The sequence below is a fragment of the Camelus bactrianus genome, chromosome 13, assembly GCF_048773025.1.
Source record: "Camelus bactrianus isolate YW-2024 breed Bactrian camel chromosome 13, ASM4877302v1, whole genome shotgun sequence".
NCBI classification, from domain to species: domain Eukaryota; kingdom Metazoa; phylum Chordata; class Mammalia; order Artiodactyla; family Camelidae; genus Camelus; species Camelus bactrianus.
The window spans coordinates 59,553,937-59,576,414 of NC_133551.1; the positions used below are offsets into that span (position 1 = coordinate 59,553,937).

Below are 22,478 nucleotides of genomic sequence, written 5' to 3' on the forward strand. Positions count from 1 at the left end.
ATATATGTATATATATACACAGCAAATACATATATATATATATATATATATATTTGATTAAGAGTCAAACCAACTACACATTTTGCCAGGACTGAGAATATAGAAAAAAGTAATGAGCAACAGCATTGAGTACCTCAAGAGATACTCCTCAAGAGAGTATAAATTCACTATAATAATATCCAAGACACAAGACATAACCATTTCTTGCAATTTTCCCTAAAAACAGAAAGAACAGAATAGCAGCTGTGAAATCACCCAGACTACTAAAAAAAAAAGCTCAGCATCTCTTAAAAAAAGAAAAGAAAAAAAACTAACTCCTAATCAGCAATGCATGCCAAAAGACGACAAGTCTCCACAGACTAGTCATTTATGGTAGGGTACAGTTAAGAGAAACAACAGGATGACAGTCGCTATCATGTGGCCAGAAACCAATCCGTCAGCAATTTGTTTCACGTGAGATCACTTTCTCTTTCAAGAGAATGCCCGTTCCTGGGAAGAATAAACCTGTTTTGGCAAACCCCTACCAGGAATAACAGCCCAGGGATGAATCTCGGAGGGCGAGCCGAGATGCAGCCTGTCCGCAGGTAAAGGCAGCCTAGCAAGCAAGAGGAAATACGTCCAAGCCGACAGATGCGCGAACTGAAAAAAGAGGTCACGACGCTGAGAGAATCGATTTAACCCTTTGGTACCTGGGACCTCGGAAGACTCAGCGGGAAAGCACGGAGCCCTCGGGTTTGGGGGATTTTGTCTTAATGATGCAAGTGTCTAGGGCGGGAAGGCCTTAAAGTCCTTCCAGGGCTCCCTCCAGCCCTCAGATTGCGCCTGACTTCTCCAGACGGCCCAGCTACCTCGTCACCAAGAAACCGCTCTGCGGCGGCACCCCACACCTTCACCACCCGAAACCTGCAACTCGCCCCCCTCTGGTCTCCTTCCAGGGCTCCTGCTCACCGTACAACGATTGACACAGCAGACGGTACCGACCTCCTCTCGTCAAAAATGCACCCCAGCCTAACTTTTAAACGCTCCCCCAGCGCCACCCGCGCCTCTTCCCCCTCAGGACGGCCACGTCTCGGCTCCAGCCCCTCGGCCGCCGGCGTGCGGAGGGCGTGCAGAGGCCGTGGAGCTCGCGCCCCCGGGCCGGGCCTGCGGGAGGTTGGAGACAAAGAGGCTGCGGCGCCGCCGCGGCCGCCAGGACCGTCCCCTCGGGGACAGCTCCGCGCCCCCCTACCCCGCCCCGCTCGCGCGCCGCCGCCGCCTCGCCTCACCGGTGGCCCGGGCTTCCGCGCCCGCCGCTGCAGCCGCCGGACGAACAATGGCAGGAGGAGACGCCGGCGTCCGAGGCTCGGCCCTCTGCGGCTCGCGGGCCCGCCGGCTGCTGGCGGACTGACTGACTAACCCACCGGCGGAGGGAGGGAGCGAGCGAGCGAGCGAGCGAGCAGGCAGCCCCAGCGCGCGCCCTCCCGCCTTCCCACCGCGAGGCGAAGCCGGCCCGGCCCGCAGCCAGCCCGCCCGCGCGCGCCCCTCCCCCTCTATTCGCCACAACATTGTAGTAAATTTCTATTGGACGGCGCCGGAGGGAAGGAGGGGGCCGGGCCCGCGGCCCGAGAGCCCATTGGCTGAGGCCAAGTTCCGGCTCCTCTCGTTTCCCCCACTCCCCTAGGCCGGTGAAGGGAGGGGAGGGGAAGGAAAAAGAGGGGAAAAGGCAAGGGGCTGGCCGGGTGTGCGCACGCGCAGGTCGAACCCACTCTGGGGTCTTAGGTGTTCCTGGCCCCTGCGGCACCCACGTGGGGAACAGGGTAGCTAGTACCCTGAACGAAGGTGACACCCTTTCTTCCCCGAAGAGGGCCAGGTAAGAAGCTGAGATTTGGAAGCTGCTGCCAAGCTACCCCCAATGAATGTCCCCAATGCACCTAGTGACCTTGGGTAAGTCACTCAGCTTTCTTGGACCTCCGTTTCCCCATCTACTAACTTGACCGCCTCTAGGCGCCATTCCAACCCTGACATTTGATGAGATTTTACCTCTCCTGGCAGCTGCGTAAGGCCTGAAATAGAAGCTGAGTGTTGTGGTCACGTCAAGATTTCAGCTGTCTTCTGTATTTAAGGGTTTCCTAATTCTGCCGTGGCACCTTCAAATTCATGAAAACTTAGCTTTGGAGGTCTGGTCTCCAGCTGAACTTAGGTTGCTCTGACAATTGCCTGATGTGCCTTTATACCTTTCAGAAGTTTTAGAGGCTCCCCTGAACTTTCATAATCCCTGCCAAACTGATCTCTGAACAGACTAGCAGAAAGAAGGCTGTCTTAAGCATGGATCCTATAAGGTAAGGTAGATTCTGGTATTCCCATTTTAGAGATGAAGAACCCCAAGCAGAGAGACTTAGACCTGCCAGGATCCAAAGCCAGGCAACCTGACATTGGAGCCGTGCCAGCTAGACTGTCTCCTGGTTTCTAATCACAGCCCCCTCACATCTGATCTCAGCCTCTAGAAAAAGATTACCTGAGTTCACTTCTCAGTCTCCCTTTGGCCTTCTCTGCGCTTGTTTCTGACCCATAACGGGGAATAATAATAACAATTCCTACCTCATAAGAGTTTATTGTAAAAATTAAATGAGTTAAAATATGTAAAGGGCTTAGAACAGTGCCTAGCTCACAGAAAGATCTACATAAGTGTTAATTATTACTGCTATTTGGAGACTAAAATATGGACTGAGAGGTGTGGAGCTCACTGACATAGTAATGATATATTTGGTAAGCACTCAACTGTCAGCACAAAGCTGAGCACATTACATGGTTATCTGTTTGAAACATCCTAAGAGACACTTGATGACCACCTGATGACCCTATCTAAAACAGCCTCCACTTACATACCCTTGCCCTGCTTGAATTTTGCTTCATGGCAGTTCACCTGACTTTCTATCATATATTTATTTATTTGTCCCTCTCAATAAATTTGTGCAGTTTAGACCCACTAGATGCAAGCTCCAGGAGGGAAGGGACTTTGTCCTCTTGTTCAACTCCCAGAACAATGCGCACTCAGTAAATATTTGCTGAACAAGTGAATGAGTTATCCCCATGTTATATATAAGGAAGCTGAGGCTTAGCAAGGTTAGGTGACTTGGCCAAGGGCATTCTGTGCACTAGGGATGAAGCACCTGTTCTTGAATACTCTGGTTCCCTGCCTCAGGTCCTCGGGTTCCGGGAGCTCTAGCTCTACCATCTCTGTGCCTCACAGGCTTCCTTCATGTATCAGACCTGAAAATCTGGTACCGTGAGGGATAAATCCTGAAGATCAGTCACAAGACAGGTCACCACTACCACCACCGTGTTATCCAGCAAATTCAGACTCATGAAAACCAATATTCTCTATGCCATGAAATGCTAGTGGGCAATGACAGATCGTATTTAAAGAGGCTTGGTTGGACTGTGTAGTATTTAATAATTGTCACCCTGGAAAAAAGTGGGGGTCTTAGGCCAGCAGAAAACAGCTAGACATAAGGCAGGTGTAAACCACTCTTAAATTCAGAGTGCCGTGCAACAATGCACCTGTTGGCACAGGCTTTAGAATCTTAAAGAAAAGACTTAAAATCCAGTCCTGGCTTTTAATTCTTAGCCTGGAGATGAAAGAGCTTTTGTAAACTGTAAAGTACTATCCACACAGGAGGGATTTTTGTTATTAGTTAGGTACACATCATCACCTGTTAGGCTAAGTACCAGATCCCTGAGTATAGCTGGGCCCAACACATAGTAGGGCGTGAGGGTGAGGGGGGAAGTAATGCCCCATCTGAAGGCAGAGAAACTACCCTTATTCATGCCCCCATCTGCCCTCTCAGAAGAGGCCTCTGCAAACCAGACATCTGGTTCCAGCTCACCCTGCAGAGGCTGCCATTGAGTACAGGGTAAAGGTCCCAAGCACCATCTCTGAAGCTAATTTCCTAGGAAGAAACTCAGCTCCCTCCCTGCCTGCTGCTCCACGCTCACATCTGGGTGGCCATGCTCTAAGCCCCAGGATGGGGTCTCTAAGGGCCATCTCTATCCGCCTGCCAGCTGAGCCCACCACTGCCTCCCCCACCACCCCTCCTGTTCTTTCCTAGGGAATACAGGCTCTGCAAGCTGCCTGTCAGCCCCTGGAGCAGTCAAGGGCACTGAGGAAAAAAAAAAAAAAAAGAAAAGAAAAAAGACAGCGTCGTGAAAGGGTCCTAATCCTTCCCCATTGCAAACTGAGCTCCAGCAAAAAGCAAACACCAGCTGCACAGAAGAGGGTGAAATTAGATGGTGAAATCAGGTGGTGATCAGAGGGGAAGGCCAGGGATGGTAGATGGGGCCTCCGATGACCTGGAAGAGATGAGATTGGAAGAAAGCCGGGGTAGGATGGGGGAACAGTTGGAGTCTGAACCATTCCCAAATCTGGGACGTGGGCAGATTAGGGACACAGCTGGCCTGAAGCCCCAGTGATAGGGCTCATGGAAAATATTTGTCTGTTGTTGTGGGGGGTGGCAAGAGATGAAGAGGGCTTTGAAAAGCTGGGCCCACCAGCAAAATGTTCTGAATAGCCACTACTGAATAAAAACCAATCCTAGTACCAAAAGTACATGAAGAGGAGAGCTTTCCATCCTGCCTGTGGTCATGTAATTGCAGTCATTTTAGACCTTTTTAACACAAATGATAAATCAGACAAGCTATAAAAGGGCAGAAAAATCGCTGTTCATACAATAGAATGCCTTTCTAGGGTACTATTTTTAGTAGCAGTCCTTGAATTGTTCACAGAAAATATAGTTAAAGAAGGAGAAAAAATGTAATCACCATAAAGCCTCAATCGGAAATAACCACAGTCAGTATTTTGGTGGGAGGCATCCCTTCTAGTCCCTTGCCTTACAGATACGTTTTTTGTTTATATATGTTAAATTGTCATATGAAATTGCTAATTTTATAGGCTAAAAGTGGTCAAATATCAGCAGTTGCATATCATTCAACCTGATGCTTCTTTAAAATTTGGATCATATTCTTTCAGAACCAACTTTTTTCTCCTACCCATGTATTATGACATTTGCCTCGCCATTTCTAACAGTGCCCTCAAGTGGATAAACCATAATTTAATTATACCTAAATGTTGGACATTTAGGTTATTTCCCATTTTTCTCTCTGATATGATACTTGACAAATATCCTTTTATTTAAATCATACCCATGATTATTTTTTTAATGCACTGACTGCGGCATTTTTTTTTTAATTATAGCATACAAGGCTGCCTGTGCTGGTCATTTTTGAGATAAAAGCGAAAGAAATCAGCAGATGCAGTGAAAGACAATATCTCGAATGAATCTTTTTTCACATCTGAAAACACAGAGCACATTTTGACATTCTTTGATAGAATGCACTTTGCTTACAAAAATGGCATTAAGCTCTGTTTTAAAAAGTTCTCTGTGCACAGCAAAAGCAAAAAGCTAAATATGATTAAAATACATACATTGGAGTTGGCAAGTTATGTCCTTTCTGCTATGAAGATACTCCAAGAAACAAGGGGCAGAAGGGAAGGAAGTTGAAATTGTAAAAGAGGAGCCAGTGGACGGTTACTAAGGTACCCTTTAGACCTCTAGATTGACAGGAGTTAAAATTGAATAGGCCCTTAGAGATCAGCAGGCCCAAGCTGCTTTTAAACATATTGGGAAGTTGCCAGAAACTAGAAAAGACTTGCCCAAGGTCACATAGCACAGGGGTGGCAGAGCCCAAACTTGAACCCAAGTTTTCTGACCCCTGCTGCAGATTCTGTTCACTGCCTTCTTTTAAGTCCAGCTACATTTCCCTTCCAAAGCTGGAGGCTGTGCTAAATCGTACAGCCATAAAACCTAGGACTGTCTGAGCCAGAAGGGACCTTAGAGATAATTTATCATTAAAAATAATGACAACTACACTTATTAGGTATTTACTATGTTCCAGGCACTTACTGAATACTTTATATGCATTAATGCATTTAGCTCCATAGCAACCCTGCAAAGTATTAATAGCCTCAATTATAGTTGAAACTACAGCCTAGAAACGATAGGTGATTTGCCCAACGACACACAGCTTACTAAGTCTGTCTGATGCCATTGTCCTCTGCTCCACGCTGCTTTCACATCACTCTCAGGAAAGCACTTTGGATATGATATGAAGGAGCAACATCAACATTTATCCCAAGACCCCAGAGAAAGGCTGTCGTGGCTGCTTCTGATTGGAGCCCTGGGACATTCAAGGAGGGACCCAAAATCTGACCTCCCATGACCCTCCCCAACCCCCTTCTCTCACCAGCTGGAGTGAGCCTGATGGCCCTGATCCAGCAAAACCTCCAGCTCACTCAGGCTTAACCCACTAATTCTCTCTCCCTGTGGCAGGGAACCCTCTAGGCCCAGAGGGTTTCCCAAGAAACACAGGGACCAGCTCAGTGCCACCAGCTAGCTGAGCTCTTTCTAAACCTGCTTAAGTCAGCCTGGCCCAACCCTCACCTGGGAGAAGGCAGAGGCAGAGCTCTGGGGAAGCAGGAGGAGACTGGGCACCCACAAATGGCCAGGTTTGACCTGCCCCAGGATCCTCCAAAGCCACTGTGGCAGGACAGTTCCCGAGCTGTCTGTCTAGCATTCAGCTAGTCTCCATTTCTAAAACTTCCAGTGACTGCGAGTGTTTCCATGGGAAAACAAGAGCAATGACTACAAACAAGTTCTAGCCTTAGCTCTGCCCTAAGTTCACTGTGTGACTCTGGGCAAGTCACTTACCCTCTCTCTCAGGCAGCTCGGGCTGCCTTAACAAAATACCACAGCCTGAGTGGCTTAAGCAACAGAAATATAGTTCCTCACAGTTCTGGAGGCTGGGAGTCCAAGATCAGGGGCCACGCTGGTCAGGTTCTGGTGAGGGCTCTCTTCTGCCTGGCAGACAGCCACCTCTTCTTAGGTCCTCACTGACAAAGAGGGAGGGAGCTCTCTGGTGCTTCTTCTCCTAAGGACACTAATCTCACCATGAAGGCCCCTCCCTCATGACCTCATGTAACCCTAACCACCTCCCAAAGGCCCCATCTCCAAATACCATCACACTGGGGTTAAGGCTTCAGTGTGAATCTGGGGCAGGACACAAGCATTCATCAGTAACACCCTCTCTGGGCTCCCATTTCCTCACCAGTCAAATGGAGGTGCCTACCCAGGATGTCACAGAGGGTAGCAAGAAGGCTTATTTATGTGGGAGGTACAAAAGGTTTCTGCAGCTTACAAGCCCACACCCACACTGAGTGTGATTTTTATTGTTTATTTGCATTTTTATTCTGCTGTCAACCTCAAGGCAAAAGCCTCCCTGGAACTGAGGACACACTGGTCCCCCCTTTCTTCTTCCAGCAAACCCTTATTGAGCACCTAGTGTGTGTAGGCACTGGGGATCATGGAATGCATGAGATGAGCCCAGCAGCACTAAGAACAACCATCCTCATTCTCATGCCAAATTCGGGTTGGCAAGAAGAGGTAAAAAGATCGTGGGCTTTTGAGGTAGGCAGATCTGGGTTCAAATCAAAGCTCCACTACTGAGAGGCTATATGAGTTCAGCCAAGTCACTCCTCCTCTCTTCTTTATCTATAAAATGCAGATGACACGTGCTAACCACTGTACCAAGTACTTTTTAATGTCTTATGTCACTGAACCTTTACAACAGCCCCTTGAGGAAGGTATGACTATAATTCCCATTTTACAGATGAGGAAATAGAGTCTCAGAGAAGTAAAAAACTTACCCAGACACCCAGCTAGGTGTCAGTTAGGACTCAAACCCACATCTGCCTGGCAACTAGTACTCTCCTAGCAGTTTAGAGATTGCCTGCATTTCTGTGACGGTCATTATAACAATACCAGCGTATGGCGTGCTCTCTGTGTGCCTAGATACTTTACCTACACTCTCTTATTTAGTCCTTACAACAACCCTATGGGGTGGATACTATTTTAACCCCATTCTTTAGCTCTGGGAACTGAAGTCAGAGAGGTGAAGCAATTTGCCCAATGTCACACAGCTAGGAAGGGGTATAATTGGGAACCCCAGTGTGTCTGACTCCAGAACCCTATCCTTGTCTACTACACTGCCCTGCCTCTCTGCCCTAGTGAAACCAAGCAGGTGTCTTTATCTCCTTATCTCTATTTGACAGACGAAAAAGCTGAGGCCCAGCAAGAGGTAGTAATGTGCCCTGGAGACCCACCAACTCAGCAGCTAAGCGGGTATTTGAACCCAGGCTCCTGAGTCTTAATAGGGTTGTTTCCTCCACTCATAATACCTGAATCCTGGACATCAGAAAATGCCCCTGTGAGCTGAAAAATGCCCCTGTGAGCTCCCAGTTTGGAGGCTATACCTAGCTCCCCCAGGGTTGTGGGGAGCCCCTTCTATACCAGGCCAGGCATGGAGAGCCAAGGGTGTAGGGGAGAAACTTTGCGGAATCCTGCCTGGGGAAGCCCAGTGCAGCTGAGCCGGTTACCCAGGTGCCTCTATCTTTTGGCATCTCTGTCTTGGTCTCCCTAAACCGTGGACCCATAGCTGGGAAGGGGAGAGTTATAGAGGAGGCCATTGCAAGCCTGGGCCCCCTCTGGCTAACACAGCTCTCTGCTGTGGTTTCTGCTGAAAAACAAAATCTCAATCCTCTGGGCCAAAGTGCTAATTACCAATAATGACATAATAACCATTGTGGGCCCAACAGCCAAACAGCCCCAACTAGAAATTCTGCATAGCTCAGGCTCAGGAACAAAAGATTTGGGCACTCAAACTGAAACTGATGCCCTGGCAGAAAATGTCAGAAGCAAAAGGGCTTCAGGGTTGACCCAACCAAAGTATTATGTGGCAAATGGAGAGAATGATGACCACTCATACAATTACTTACTGAGAATCTACTGTGTGCTCAGCACCGTGCTAGATCCAGAGAGAAGACGCTTCATTTATTCATTAATTCACTCCATAAATATTACTGAGCACCTACTATTAACCACACCTTATTCTAGGTACAGGGGATATGACACTGAACAAAATAGACAAAATCACCATTGTCACTGAGCTTATATTCCAGTGGGGAGAGACAACCAATAAACAAATATTCCCCAAAATATTGTACGGTGAAGAGTCATACGTGCTGTGGGGAAGAATAAGGTAGGAGGGAGGACAGGGATTGTTGGTATTGTAGGGTTACACTGTTAACAGGATAGTCAGGAAAGGCCTTACTGAGAAGGTGACATTTCAATCAAAAATTAAGCAGATGAAAGAACAAGTTATGAAAGGATCTAGGGGTAGAGTGTCCCAGACTGCAGGACCAGCAAGTTCAAAGGCCCTGGGGTAGAAGTGTGCCTGGTGTATTCATGGACTTGCCCAAGAGCACACTTGCCATCATTAACAGAGCTGAGAGGAAAGGAGTCAGACAGACTGATCACCCACCATGTACTTGAACTCTCTTAAATCTTAGGACAATTCTGGACGTAATAAGGATGATGTTCACTTTTCTCACCATTTTACAGATGAGGGAGTGAGAGCCAAAGAAGAAAAGTGATGATCCCACATCACACAGCTAGAATAGGTCTGCTTGCTTCCAGCATTCTCCAGCCTCCCCACTCCTCTTCTCTGTGTCTGGTCTATCCGAATGGACCCAAATCCAAAATACATGTTTATTGAGTGAATGAATGAACAGATGAACCCTGCGCATTTCTCAAGCCCTGCCTTCTCCGTGAACTTCTTCCCAGCTGGCCTTGGCTGACTTCTTGTCTCTGCTAATCATAGAGTAACGACAACAACAATTCCGGTGTGCCAGCTGTGAACTGAGTACTCTACCTGAATGATCTGATTTAGCCCTTAAGCACCTATAAGAAGGTGCTAATAATTTTCCCATTTTATAAGTGAGAAAACTAAAGCTCACTGAGGTAAAACAACTTACTAGAGGTCCCACCACTGGTAAATGGTGAAGCTGGGATTTAAACCAAGGTCTGTCAGCCCCCAAATCCCTTCTTTTAATCCTGTAATGTTAGTAGAAACCTCTGACATCAATCTATCCCCTTCCTTTTATAAACCAGAAACACAGGCTCAGAGAGGGCAGGAAGAGCTCGGGGGGGATGCAGCCCTCCAGCCCCGCTTCTGGTGGTCCTTCTCCTCTACCAGATTTGGGGCTGTGGACCAAGTTTTCCCTTCTAGACCTATTTCACAGCCTCTGCAAAAGTCTTAGTGTTGTCCCAGCTCCCTGAAGACAGCCCTGGGGAGCTCACAGTCCCCCTCTGCCCCCTCAGCCCTCAACTCTTCCCACTGTGAAATCAGCAAAGGCCTGGGTAACGCAGGACCCTTCCAACTCTGCTTTTCCAAAGCATTTGCTGTGGCATTTGATCAGAGGAGGCTGTGGAAAGGAAGCTCTGTCCTCGCATGGCTCCTGGAAGAGAGACCGTGCAGGCTTGGCTCCAGGAGGGCAGAGATGGGCCGGGGGCAGAGGTTAAAATCAGGTTGAGGGTGAGGCTAGAGTGCTCCAGCCAAAGGAGCGGGGGTGAGGGGCAGGGTAAAATATGCTGAGCCTCTAGCTTTTAAACTGGTTTATTGGGTGTCATTTGTTCAATAAGAAACTATCAAATACTCAAGTGTCTAGACTGGGAAGAGGCAGGGGCAGAAGAAAGTTCTTAGAGGCAGGAGTTACCACAGCAGTAACAGTTGCTACCTACCATTGAGACCTCACAGTGCTGAGCCCTGGACCAAGTGCTTTATCTACATTACTGCCAATCCTCACAGTAAAATCAGCCCCATTTTACAGCAGAAGAAACTGAAGCTCAGAGAGGTCACATAGCCAACGTGACCACATCACACCCATTCACAGGACAGTGCAAAAAGGGTCTGGAGATCGCGCTCCTGCTGCATGACCTTGCACCATCACTCACCTGCTCTGATCTGAGGTTCCTGCATCTGTACCAAAAGGGACTTGGTCACCAGCCTCTGCTGTAAAATCCAAGAGGCTCAGGGATCCAGTTCTGCTCAGACTATGGACCTTCTGGTACAGGACATCACACTTGCTCCTCTCCCAATCACGGGGAAAAAGGGACCTGATTATCAGCTTCCAGGGAAAAAAAAAACTACATATTTTCAAAATAATTGTCCCTTTTTCAGGGCTGCTGCTGGCTTTGGCCTCTAGCCCAGGAGGGGCCTTTTGGGTGAGGAGTTGTGGGGGATCCCAGGCCTCAAGACTGAGTGTCCTTGGGCCTGAGGCCAAGGGGGACAAGGAGCAAAAGGGAGCAAGCCTGGTGGTGAGCCAGGACCCCTCTGGAGATTTGGGCTTGTTTCTTAATCCTTTCCTTCCTTTGTTGGCCAGAGCAGGCTGCCAGGAGAGGCAGGGGAAGCAGTGGGTGGGGCCAGGGAGACCAAGGAGCCCAAGTAATGATGGTTTAAGTGGAGCTGCTTTTCATGGGCACCCATTACATGCAGACACTGTGCAAGGGCCATTTGTGGGGATTACCTCATTGGAGCCTCTGCACTTCCCTGTGAGGAAAGCTGCTGCCCCATCTCACTGAGGTGGAAACTGAGGTTCAGAGAGGGCAAGTGACTGAAGTCCACACAACTTATATGGCAGAGCTGACAGGGGACCCAGGTTGTTGACTCCTCAGAGAGGCAGCCACTGGGTGTGACTAGAGTGGGGGAAAGAAGGAACAAGGAAGGAAGAAGGGGGAGGGAGCAGGGTGGAAAGGGCCTGATGGCCTCAGTGAGGGGAGCAGGCAGCTATGAGGGTTCAGGAAGGATAGGGCAGCAAGTGCCCATCTTCAAAGTGACGTCTCCAAAGCCCTTCGTGATCTGGACCCTGCTTCCCTGTCTGGCCTCCTCGCCCATCACTGCCTACCTCTCCCTTTATGCTCTGGCCATACCAGACTATGAACTTACAGACCTGACCACCTTATGTAGGTTCAATACTTCACACATGCTGTTCCTTAGGCCTAGAAATTTGTTCCTTCCACTGTCTGCCCAGAGACCTCTTATTCATCCTTCAAATTCTAGCTTAGCTATCTCTTTCCCCATGCCTACAAAGAGTTAACTGCCTGCTCAGCTGGGCCTGCTGTGAAGTGCTTCATGCCTTTTGAGGGGCAGGAACCCTGTCTGAGTCATCTTTGTGCCCCCCAGAACCTTGTGCACAGTCAGTGCTCAATAGATGTTTGTTGTCTCCTACCATATGATCCAGCAATCCCACTCCTGGACATATATCCAGAGGGAACCTTAATTCAAAAAGATACATGCACCCCAATGTTCATAGCAGCACTATTTACAATAGCCAAGACATGGAAACAACCTAAATGTTCATCAACAGATGACTGGATAAAGAAGTTGTGGTATATTTATACAATGGAATACTACTCGGCCATAAAAAATAATAAAATAGTGAGTTGTATTCCATTACATACATATGCTGCATCTTCTTTATCCATTCATCTATTGATGTGCACTTAGGATGCTTCCATATCTTGGCAATTACAATGTTGCTGTTAATACCGGGGTGTATGTATCTTTTTGAATTAATTCTTATTTCGTGGTTGGCTTTATTCATTTGATAACTATATAAGTTTAAAAAGCTAAAGCTCTAAACGTTCTTAGAAACAATGGACAGTACATATACATAAATTTTTAAAACTATGTGCAGTATATTGTGTATATGTATTTACATACAATATATTGTATATGTGCAGTCAAATTTTAACAATTCTACCTAATACAATTCTACCCATAATAAAACTGAAAAAAAAATAAATAAAATAACGCCATTTGCAGCAACATGGATGGACCTGGAGATTGTCATTCTAAGTGAAGTAAGTCAGAAAGAGAAAGAAAAATACCATATGATATCACTTATATGTGGACTCTTAAAAAAAAAGACAAATAAACCTATTTACAAAACAGAAACAGACTCACAGACATAGAAAACAAACGTATGGTTACCAGGGGGGAAAAGGGATGGGAAGGGATAAATTGGGAGTTCGAAATTTGCAGATACTAACTAATTTATATAAAGTAGATAAACAACAAGTTCATACTGTATAGCTCATACTGTTCATTCAATGTCTTGTAAAACTGATGGTGAAAAAGAATATGAAAACAAATATATGTATGTTCACGTACGACTGAAGCATTGTGCTGTACAGCAGAAACTGACACAAGACTGTAAACTGACTATACTTCAATAAATATATTTTTTTTTTTTAAAAATAGATGTTTGTTGTCTCTATTTGTATTTTATCACTGAATCTTTGAGGCCAGCAAAACAGGTTTTCTTCTCACTCTCAAGGTGAGGAAAACAGAACAAGGGTGGGAGTGACTTCCCAGGGTCACGGAGACCTTTGGTGACGCTGGTAGGGCTAGGACCCAAGGCTTCTCTGCACCACACAGCCCCTGTCTGGTTCCCATCCTAAAGAGCTCTCATCCCTGCCAGACCTGCCAGGGTCACCACAAGGGACCCCCAAAGCAGGAGCAGGGGGCATGGGCCTTGGGGGCCACAGGCCTTGCCCGAGTGTCCAGATCAGACATAGCTGCTGACTCGGAGAACTGAGGCAGAAGGTGGCAAGGAGCAGGCAGTGGCTTTTACCCCTCAACCCAGCTGTGTCCCTCAGCCAGAGATCCCAGTAGGCCCCATCATCCACAGACCCCAAGACCTCACTCTCATATCCTTCCCCTCCTGCCTTCCCACTGCAGTCCCTTGTCACACCCTGCTGGCTCTGCCTCCTGGGTAGAGCTTACAGCCACCCCTGCTGCCCATCCCATGGCTCAGTCCCAGGCCCCTTATCTCAGCAATGCTCACCTGGAGAGTTTCCCCTGCCCCTTCCCGCCTGTTCTTCCTCCACACCAAGGGATCCTCCCAAAATACAAGCCCGGCCATGCCATTCCCCTGCTTCACATCCGATGGTTCCCCGTGGCTTCTGGGTCAGGTCCCCTAACTCCCCTGAGCCTGTCTCTCCAACTGCATGCCCCCAAGTGCAGGTCATGGCTCTGTCCCTTAGCAAAGCAGTTCTTTCCACTAGGAATGCCCTTTCTCCTGGTCTCTGCCTGAGGAGATATTCACAGTTCACACTTCAGTGCATCAACCAAAGGTAGAGGTGGTAGTTTCTGTGTCCTCCTCCTCGACCAGGCTCTGAGCTTCCAGGGGAGGAGGTGGTGGGGACAGAGAAGACACAGGTTCACGTCTGCGCCCCATGCCCAGCACAGGGCCTGGCACAGGGTGGGGATGAGTGAAAGCAGATGGCTAGGAAAGGGAGGTAAATTCTTATTTCCAAGAGGCCTCCTCCCTCCCTTCACCCGAACCTGTTAGGTTGGTTACTACCCGCTTCTCCCCAGCAGGTTCCTCCCAGAGCTGGTCTCCACTGTCTCAAGAGGGATATCTTTGTAATCCCAAAATGTACTCATAATTACAACTATAATAATAACAATAATTACTGTCGTTGAGTACTCACCGTGTGCCTCACGTGCATTATTTAATCCTCACAAGAACTCTAGGAGGGAGGGAGGTTCTTTTTTTAGCCGCATTTTACAGACAAGGAAACTAAGGCTCTAAGAGGTTTAACGTCTTACCTAAGGTCACACAACTAGTAACCCATAAATCTAGGAGTCAAAGCCAGGTCCGTCTGACTCTCAATAACTATGCTGTCTGGCCTTCTCCTGTTTTCTCTTCTCTCCTTTCTTCAAAATTCTTAGAGCACGAGGCTGGGTGGGGGTACTATGTGTGTGTGTATGTGTATCTATGTGTTCAGCAAACAGTCCAGCAGCCCCCACCAATCCTGTGCTGGTCGACAGAGATGCACAGAGAAGACTTAGACCCAGCGTCTGCCTCCTTGGGGGATATAAGACAGTTTCACACTAAGAATGGGGGCCTTGGAGTGAGCAGACTTGGGTGTGAGCCCTGGTTCCACCCATAAATAACTATGTGAGTCTAGGTAACTCTCTTGATTTACTCAGCACCAGTGTCCTCATCCATAAAGTAGGGGCCATAATGTCTAATTCATTGGGTCATTGAGAGGACTAGATGAGATAATGTATTGAAAATAACATAACAACCAGCCCAGCATATAAGAAACATCCAATAAATGGCAATAGTATATATGAAGACTAGAGATTCTCAGGATCCCTAGGCCAAGACGGGATGCAATTCTCCAGGGCCCTCCCTGGAGCCTCCTCAGCCAGAGCCAAATAGTAATAATGACAATGATGCCTAATCCACTCATTTGCTCGCTGAATAAGACTTCAAGGGAAGTATCCTTTATTAGCCCCATTTTACAGGTGAGGCAACCGAGGCCCAGATAAGGTGGGTTACTGAGCCAAGTCATACAGCAAAAAATGGCAGAGGTGGGGATTCCACTCAGGGCAGGAGCCAACTCTTCTCCCTGGGCCCTCGCCAGCCTGCTGGGGAGTCTAGGGGTCCTGACTCCTGGATTCTAGTTCCACCTAGGTGGCAAGTTAAACACAGGAGAAAGGATACAAAACAGAAAGACTCACAGACATAGAGAATAAACTTATGGTCACCAGTGGGTAAAGGGGTGGGAAGGGATAAATTGGAAACTGGAAATGTGCACCTCTGGGGGAGTGATAGAAATGTTAGCTATCTTGATTGTGGTAATGGTTTCATTGGTGTATACCTCTATCAGAATTCATCAAATTGCATATCTGAAATATGTGTAATTTACTGTACAAGAATCATACCACAATAAAAGTGTTAAAAAAAAAAAAAGTAGGAGAAAGGAGCTAAAAAGAGGAACATTTTACTTAGTCCCCTCCCAGAGTGAGCCCAGGACTGGGAGGAAACCAACAATTACCAAGCAGGGTCCTGTGCCCGGCACTTCTCATTGGCTCCTTCCCATGCCCATATAGGGCAAGTGTCATATGCATGTCAAAGATGAGGTCTCCAGGACTCAGAGAGGTTAGTGACTTGTCCAAGGTCACACAGCTAGGACAGTGGTAGTCCTGGGAGGCAGAGTCCCTCCTCACCCCTCCCACCTTCACCCCCAGGCCTCCCCAGTTGTCTCTCCATCCTGATGAAGCCCAGAGGCTCTGCCCGTCCTTCCCCAGGCCTAAGCAGAGGCCCTCAGTCTAGCTGCCTAGGCCCCTCTCTCTGCTGATTGATGCCTGCTTGGTGCGTAGCCCCACACAGTTCAGAGGACCCAGAGGGCACTTAACAGAGAATCCTGGCCTCCAGGGAACTCACAGTCCTGTAAGCAAAGAGGCGACCTGAATTCACTGAGCCCCTCCAATGCTGGGCCTTCATATCCACTAGCCATTGAATCCAATACAAGGCACACTGTGTGTGGTGATACTGAATGTGTTCGTTCATTCAGAAATATTCATTACACACCTACTACGTGCCGCTCTACCCTAGGTGCTGGGATACAGCAATGAACAGATGAACAATACTGGCTTTCATGGGGCTTACATGAATAAAAGAACAAACGTACTTGTGTCAGGTGGGTGTTAATATTCCCACTTTACAGATGCAAAACTGAGACACAAAGAACCACCCAGCAGCACGTGGCAGAATAAGGATTCCACTCCATGCCAGTCTGCCCCAGAGACCTTTGCTCTGTATCACATAAGCCAAAAATCGCCGCATCGGCATGTCAGGCATCGGGACAGAAGCCAGCTAACTTCAGAGTTAGGGTCTTCCCTCAGTTCTCCCGCCCCGACCCCTGAGCCCCCTTTTACACCTCCCAGTGGCCTCGGAGCCACAGGATGTGCATTAGAGTACAGCTGGGTGGCAGTTACTTAGCCAAACCAGTACTCACCCAGAAGCAGCCACAGGGTCACGCAGCCGGTCAGGAAGACGCCGTGGAGCCATCGCCACAGTGGCACATGGAAGCAAAGGACAGCAGTGAGACACAAGCACAGCCAACAAACAAGCTCTTTGGGGCCCCTCTCTAGCAAGGGGGAAACCCTGCCCTCGCTCTGCCTCGGGGGCTCTTTGGGGCAGACACCCTCTTAGTCAGCAGTCTGATACTCTGATAATCCACCCTGAGCTCATCAGGGCCCAGCCCACAGCGGGCAGCAGGATCCCTGTGGACAGACATTAGCTGAGCACCTGTGGTGTGCCAGGTGTTGGTCCCTGCTCCTCAGTGGGGAGACAATCTAATAACTGAACTACAACTGTGATGAATGCTTCAAAAAGGAGACTTAAGAACTTGGGTTCAAAAAAAAAAAAAAAAAAAAACTTGGGTTCATACCCTGGCTCTATCACTTACTAGCTTTGTGACATTGGGCCTATTTCTTAACTTCTCTGTGCCTCAGTTACTCATCTGTAAAATGGGGAAAGTATTAGTACCCATCTCCAGGGTTGTTGTGAAGATTAAGTGAGTTAATACATTTGAAATACTTTGAACAATGCTTGGCACAGAGTAGCACAGTGAACTATTCATAAGCGTTAGCCACTATTATCACAGGGAGCTGTAGGCTGGGTTTCAGAGGGACATAGTATGGGCCAGGCCACCACCTATCTGACAAGGTAGAAATTAAAGGAGACAATAAGAGATGAAGCTCTGAGACCTGTGCCTGGTGCGTGGTAACTAATTACTCAATAAATAGTGGTGACATTCTTCGGGCTGTTCTCAGGGCAGTCGCAGGGTAAAGAATCTCAGCAGAGTCGCCCTCAGAAATGCTCCCTCCCCACAAACACACAGCCACATCTGCAGCTTTGGACCCATGTTCTCACTTGATTCCACGAATGCCTCATCTCCTTTGACCATCACAATAAACCGAGAAGTGGTCAACAGCAAGATTATTACTATTCCCATTTTACAGATGGGGACAGTGTGTTCTTGGGCACTCACTTCACACCTCCAAGTCAGGTTAAGTGGTCAAGCCAGAATTTCAGCTGGCATCGGCCTGGATGTTGTTGTCTGGGGCTTGCTTCCCTGCCATTTTTCCCTTCAGTCTCTGCAATACTAGCTGCCCAGCCCCAGACAAGCCTTTGAACCTCTCCAACCTCCACCCGAAATAGTTGTTTTCAGACAGCCCAGGGTCCAAGCTGTTTCTGACCCAAACTCTCCCTCCAAAGGCTCAGCCCACTGCTACCCGACCCCTCCTCAAACCCTTTACCCCTTTGCCGACCTCAGCCACTAACCCACGGACCAAGGAATGCCTGCACTCACCCCTCTAAACCCATGCTTTACAGATGAAGAAACTGAGGTCCAAAGTTGGCCATGTACCCAGGGTTGCCTTTCAGTGACCAGATCTAGCACCGGCATAGTCAGGTGGGGCTGGCCCTCTGGGCAAACTCCCTGTGGGGCCCTGACCCACAAGGTGCTCCCTCTGCTCCTGTCCCCTTGTCATTGGGCCCAGTGGGCTCCTGAATAGCTTGTCCCCCAACTCCCCAGCCTGAACATCCCAGAGCTCTGAGCTCACCCAGCAGGGGCCAGGCAGGTTCTGCAGTTCAAGGCTGAGCAATGTAGGTGCCTCAGTACCTATTGGGTAGAGGCTCCCCCTTTCAGTTGAGTCTGTGCTTTGGTGTAAGACAGATGTAGGTTACAATCCCAGCCCAGCCACTTCCTAGCTGTGTGACTTTGGTGAAGTCAATTCTCCTCCCTGAATAGGGATAACACCTATTCCCTCATGAGGATGTAAGGATTACATTAGTTAGTGCTGCATATTAAAGGCTTGGTACAGGAGGTGTGGGTATAGCTCCATGGTAGAGCATACACTTGGCATGCACAAGGTCCTGGGTTCAATCCCTGGTACCTCCATAAAAAAAAAATTCAAGGCTTGACACAGAGCATCGTGTACAGCAAGTGCTTAAGAGGCTGCAGCTCTAGGTATGATTAGAGAACACAGGCCAAGAACAGGACTTCAGGGTTCATCACAATCACCTTGCCCTTGCCTCATTCTCTCCCCTCCCCACACGTAGGATGAGGGTAGTCCCAAATCAGGTCCTGGAGGCTGTAGTAATGGGTGCTGGAAGATGCTTAGAGACCCTAGGATCTCATCTGCCCTTTGCATTTCACAGAAAGAAAAACTGAGATCCAGGGAGGAAGACAACTGCCCACAGAATACCAGGGAGTACAATCCTGCCCCTTTTAATAAACATCAGACCTGGGGAAACTCGAATGCCCCACCCCCCAGGGGACTATCATAAAGATCCACTCTGTGAAGCCCCAGAAATTTCAGGCCACCATGATCTCTATGGTGAGCCCTTCATGGGGATCCTATTCAGCTCTTTGGCTAGCAAACCCATATGCGGCACACAGTAGGTGCTCAGGGAAGACTTAGGGAATAACCTCATGAAATTCCTTGCTGGTTCCACAGCTCTGCTCAGGCTCTCCCTCTAGGGGTCTCTCCTTGCATCTCCCTTCCTCTCTCCCACCCTGGCCAGCCTCTGTCTCTGGTCCGGTCAGCTGCACCCAACTCCAGCCAGCAGAGCTCTGGGCATCCAGAGACCTGTACAACGTCAGCATCTTCCCAGCCAGGCTGGGATGTTCCTGCCCAGCCCAGCCAGCAAGGCTTTGGGCCAGGATCCACACTGCAGAGAGGGTGCTGGCCTTGCCCTGCCAGGGGTCCCACCCCCACTGGCTTAGGGAGTGGGGCAACCTGGAAGCTTCTATTGGCACCTGGGGCCTTCGGAAGGGAGGCCAGCCTGTTCAGGGATGGGCTGATCAGGAAACAAACAGGTGTGGGTCCTCCTCCCCTCACTGAGTGGTACCCACACACCCAGGCACTCCACCCGCATCCCACATTGCTAGGCCCTGGCAGGCCCTGCCTGACTCTCTTATGTACATAGAGAAAACCTCAGGGCATCCCCACTCCATTCCCTTCTTGAAAATCCCCTGCTGGCCTGTTCCCACACCAGCTATCCTTCTGGTCACTGCACACTCATTGCCTCATTTGATTCTGCTAATCAAATGGAATGTCTGGGTTACAGACTAAGGAGGAACCTAGGGCTCAGAGAAGTGAAGCGACTCATGCAAAGTCACACAGCAAGGAAGTGGCAGGACTAGGATTCAAACCTAGTTCTGCTGCATGCAAAGCCTACAGGGAACCAGAAGACCCCTTCTGTCCCCCTTCTTTGCTCCCTAGAGCCTCAGGATCTTCTCCTTTCCAAACTTTCCACCCCCTCTGCAAAGTCTCTCCTCCCCATTTCTAGTCAGAATTAACAATTCCCACCGCATGGCTGCTATGACACCTTGTTTACAAGCACCCAACAGCAGCAGGGTACAGGAGTTATTTCTGAGGTGTCTCTTTCTCTGTCACCCAGAGAGGCCTGAAAGGCAGGGAAGGATCCCAGCCAGTGCTCCTTAGACCTGAGACTCTGTCACTTCTCTCTCCCCCTCCCCCCATGCAAAAGTCCTCTGGCCTCCTCTTGTTGATCCCTTCCCCACCCCCAACCTCCTGCTAAGAACAGTCCCCAGGCCTGGAACTGGGGTGAAGGTGGGGAGCATGCTGAAACCTCAAGGGCTCTGTGCCAGCGCTCTGGCCCCTCCTTGGCCCCTCCCTCTTCACTTCCGTAGCTGAGCAGCTGCCCTGACCGGACACCAGGCAGTTCTCACAAGGACTCCCAGCTGCCCTAAACCCCAGCTGGGGTCAGACTCTCCCCAGGCCTCCTGAAGATAAGGGTTCCAGAAGCAAAGCGGGGGCTACCTTCAGCCCTAATCCGGGAACTCGAGGGGCCACATTCAGCCACTCCCTCCCAGGAGAAGCTGTGGGCCTCAGAGTAATCTCCCCCACCCCTACCAGGGTAGTCCTCCCCTCCCTCCTTCTAGGGCAAGCTAGGGCTGAGGTCGGTCCGGACAAGTCCCCGCCTCCAGTTTGCTGGAGGGGAGAAGTCCCACCCTACCGCAAAGAGGTGGGGTCTGCTGGAAAGTGTAGGTAAGGGCGAGAAAACTCTTAGGGAAAGACTGACGACAGGGAGACGGAGAGCCTGGGCCACTCAGAGACGAGATGAGAGACACAGGGAATCGGGGATGAGAGCAAGCAGGAATCAGAGACCGACAGAGAGACCCGGCAGACCAGGGACAGAGAGAAGTCCCTTAAACCAAGCCTGGAAGGGAGCGTGTGCGGCCGGGGCGGCGACATGAGAGCCACCCCGGCGGGCAGAGCCGGCGCCCCAGCTCGCGAGTCCCTCAGTCAGAAAACTCAAAGTCAGTTACGTAAGTGCCGGAGCGGGGCGCGGGGCCCCAGGCCCGGGTGCCCCCTCCCGCTGCGCACTGCCCTCCCGTCTGCTCCGGCCGGCGCTGCGGCTGGCCCCGCAGGAGCACGCGGCTCGATAGGGCGGGGTTGCGGGGGGCCCTGGGCTGCAGCACTCCGCAGAGACCGACCCGCCGGCACCTAACCCAGGACCCACGCTCCAGACCGGCCCGGGACCGGCTGGGACCGCCAGTGCCAAGCGTCCAGCTCCGGACGCGAGCTCTCAGACCCCCTTCCTGTCGCCCCTGTCCCTCCCCGCACCCTGAACTTCGAGACAGCCCAGGCCCCTCTAGACCTCCCAATTCGGAACTTGGGACTCGGGACCCCTAGAGACCCCTACCCCAATCCTTAGACCCTGATCTCCCCCCCAACCCAGCGGGACAGCCCGGGGCCCTTGGGAGTGGGGCCATCTGTCTCTTATCCTGTGCCTCCCGGGGGCCCGAGGTCGCCCCTGAGGCGGTCCAGGCTCACCTGGGCCGGACGGGGCGGGGACCTGGCCGGGCCGGGCCTGGCCGCGTTCTCGGTCTCCGCAGCTCTCGCCCTTTAAGAGGTTCCTGCCACTTTGCCCCGCCGGGGGCCTCCACCTGCACTGACAGGGCAACTCTGGCGCGAGGCCCCGCCCCCGACCCGCAGCGCCTTCTGATTGGCGCAGGCAACTGCCAGTCGGAAGGGCGGCGCGGGGAACAGGGTCCGGCAGTGTGAGCGTCGCAACCGGGAAGGGGCGGGGGCTGCAGGTGCCGCCTGACCCGACGCCTAGTTCAGGGCAGCCGCGTGTTGACCCGCTGGGTGTGGGGAGGGTTGAGCAGGAAGCTCCTGTATTGGCTGTTGTGTTCCCTGACGTCATATGGCAAAAGTATGATGCAATTTGCCACGTGGTGCTGTCCCTAAGGGTAGGAAGGGAAATAGGGAATTGGTCGAAGGGGATCGAAGAAAGTGACCCTGACTAGGACACTTGGATGACCTGTCCCACCTGTGTGACCTTGAGCCAGTCACTTCTCTGAATCTGAGTTTCCTGTGAATTTTACATTGTTTTCCTGAGAGTTAGGGATATATGTTAAGTGCAAAGCACAGGTTTGGCACACAGTAGGTGGCTTCAGTAAATGTGGGTTCTGGTTCCCTTCATTCCCATCTTGCCACGCTTCTCAGAGATTTTCCTCGTCCTGATCATCCATCCCATCAGCGCTGGAAGGGGCTTACATGGTAACTGGTCCAAGTTCCCTCCTCTCTACCTATTTTCAGACCTGTGCTCACATACCTCCAATGACAGGAGGCTCACCACCTTACAGGCTGGCCTCCTTCCTTTTAAAACGTCCTGAGACTTCAAAAGCTCTTCCTAAGATTAAGGCCAA

At 50.0% G+C, this 22,478-nt stretch overlaps 1 protein-coding gene across 4 annotated transcripts in view; it reads right to left on the reverse strand.

Annotated features, from left to right (window-relative positions):
- The window catches only part of EPB41 (erythrocyte membrane protein band 4.1), a 169,176-nt gene extending 147,418 nt beyond the window's left edge, over positions 1–21,758 (reverse strand). The window contains exon 1 of one of the 4 annotated variants that reach the window (XM_045511364.2): positions 21,601–21,758. The gene's annotated coding sequence lies outside the window, so the exon portion shown is untranslated. Of the gene's footprint in view, positions 1–948; positions 1,058–1,265; positions 1,400–21,600 lie in introns of those variants that run through there. The other 3 variants (XM_045511359.2, XM_074377013.1, XM_074377015.1) reach the window with 3 other exon arrangements.
- Positions 21,759–22,478: the final 720 nt, after the last annotated feature.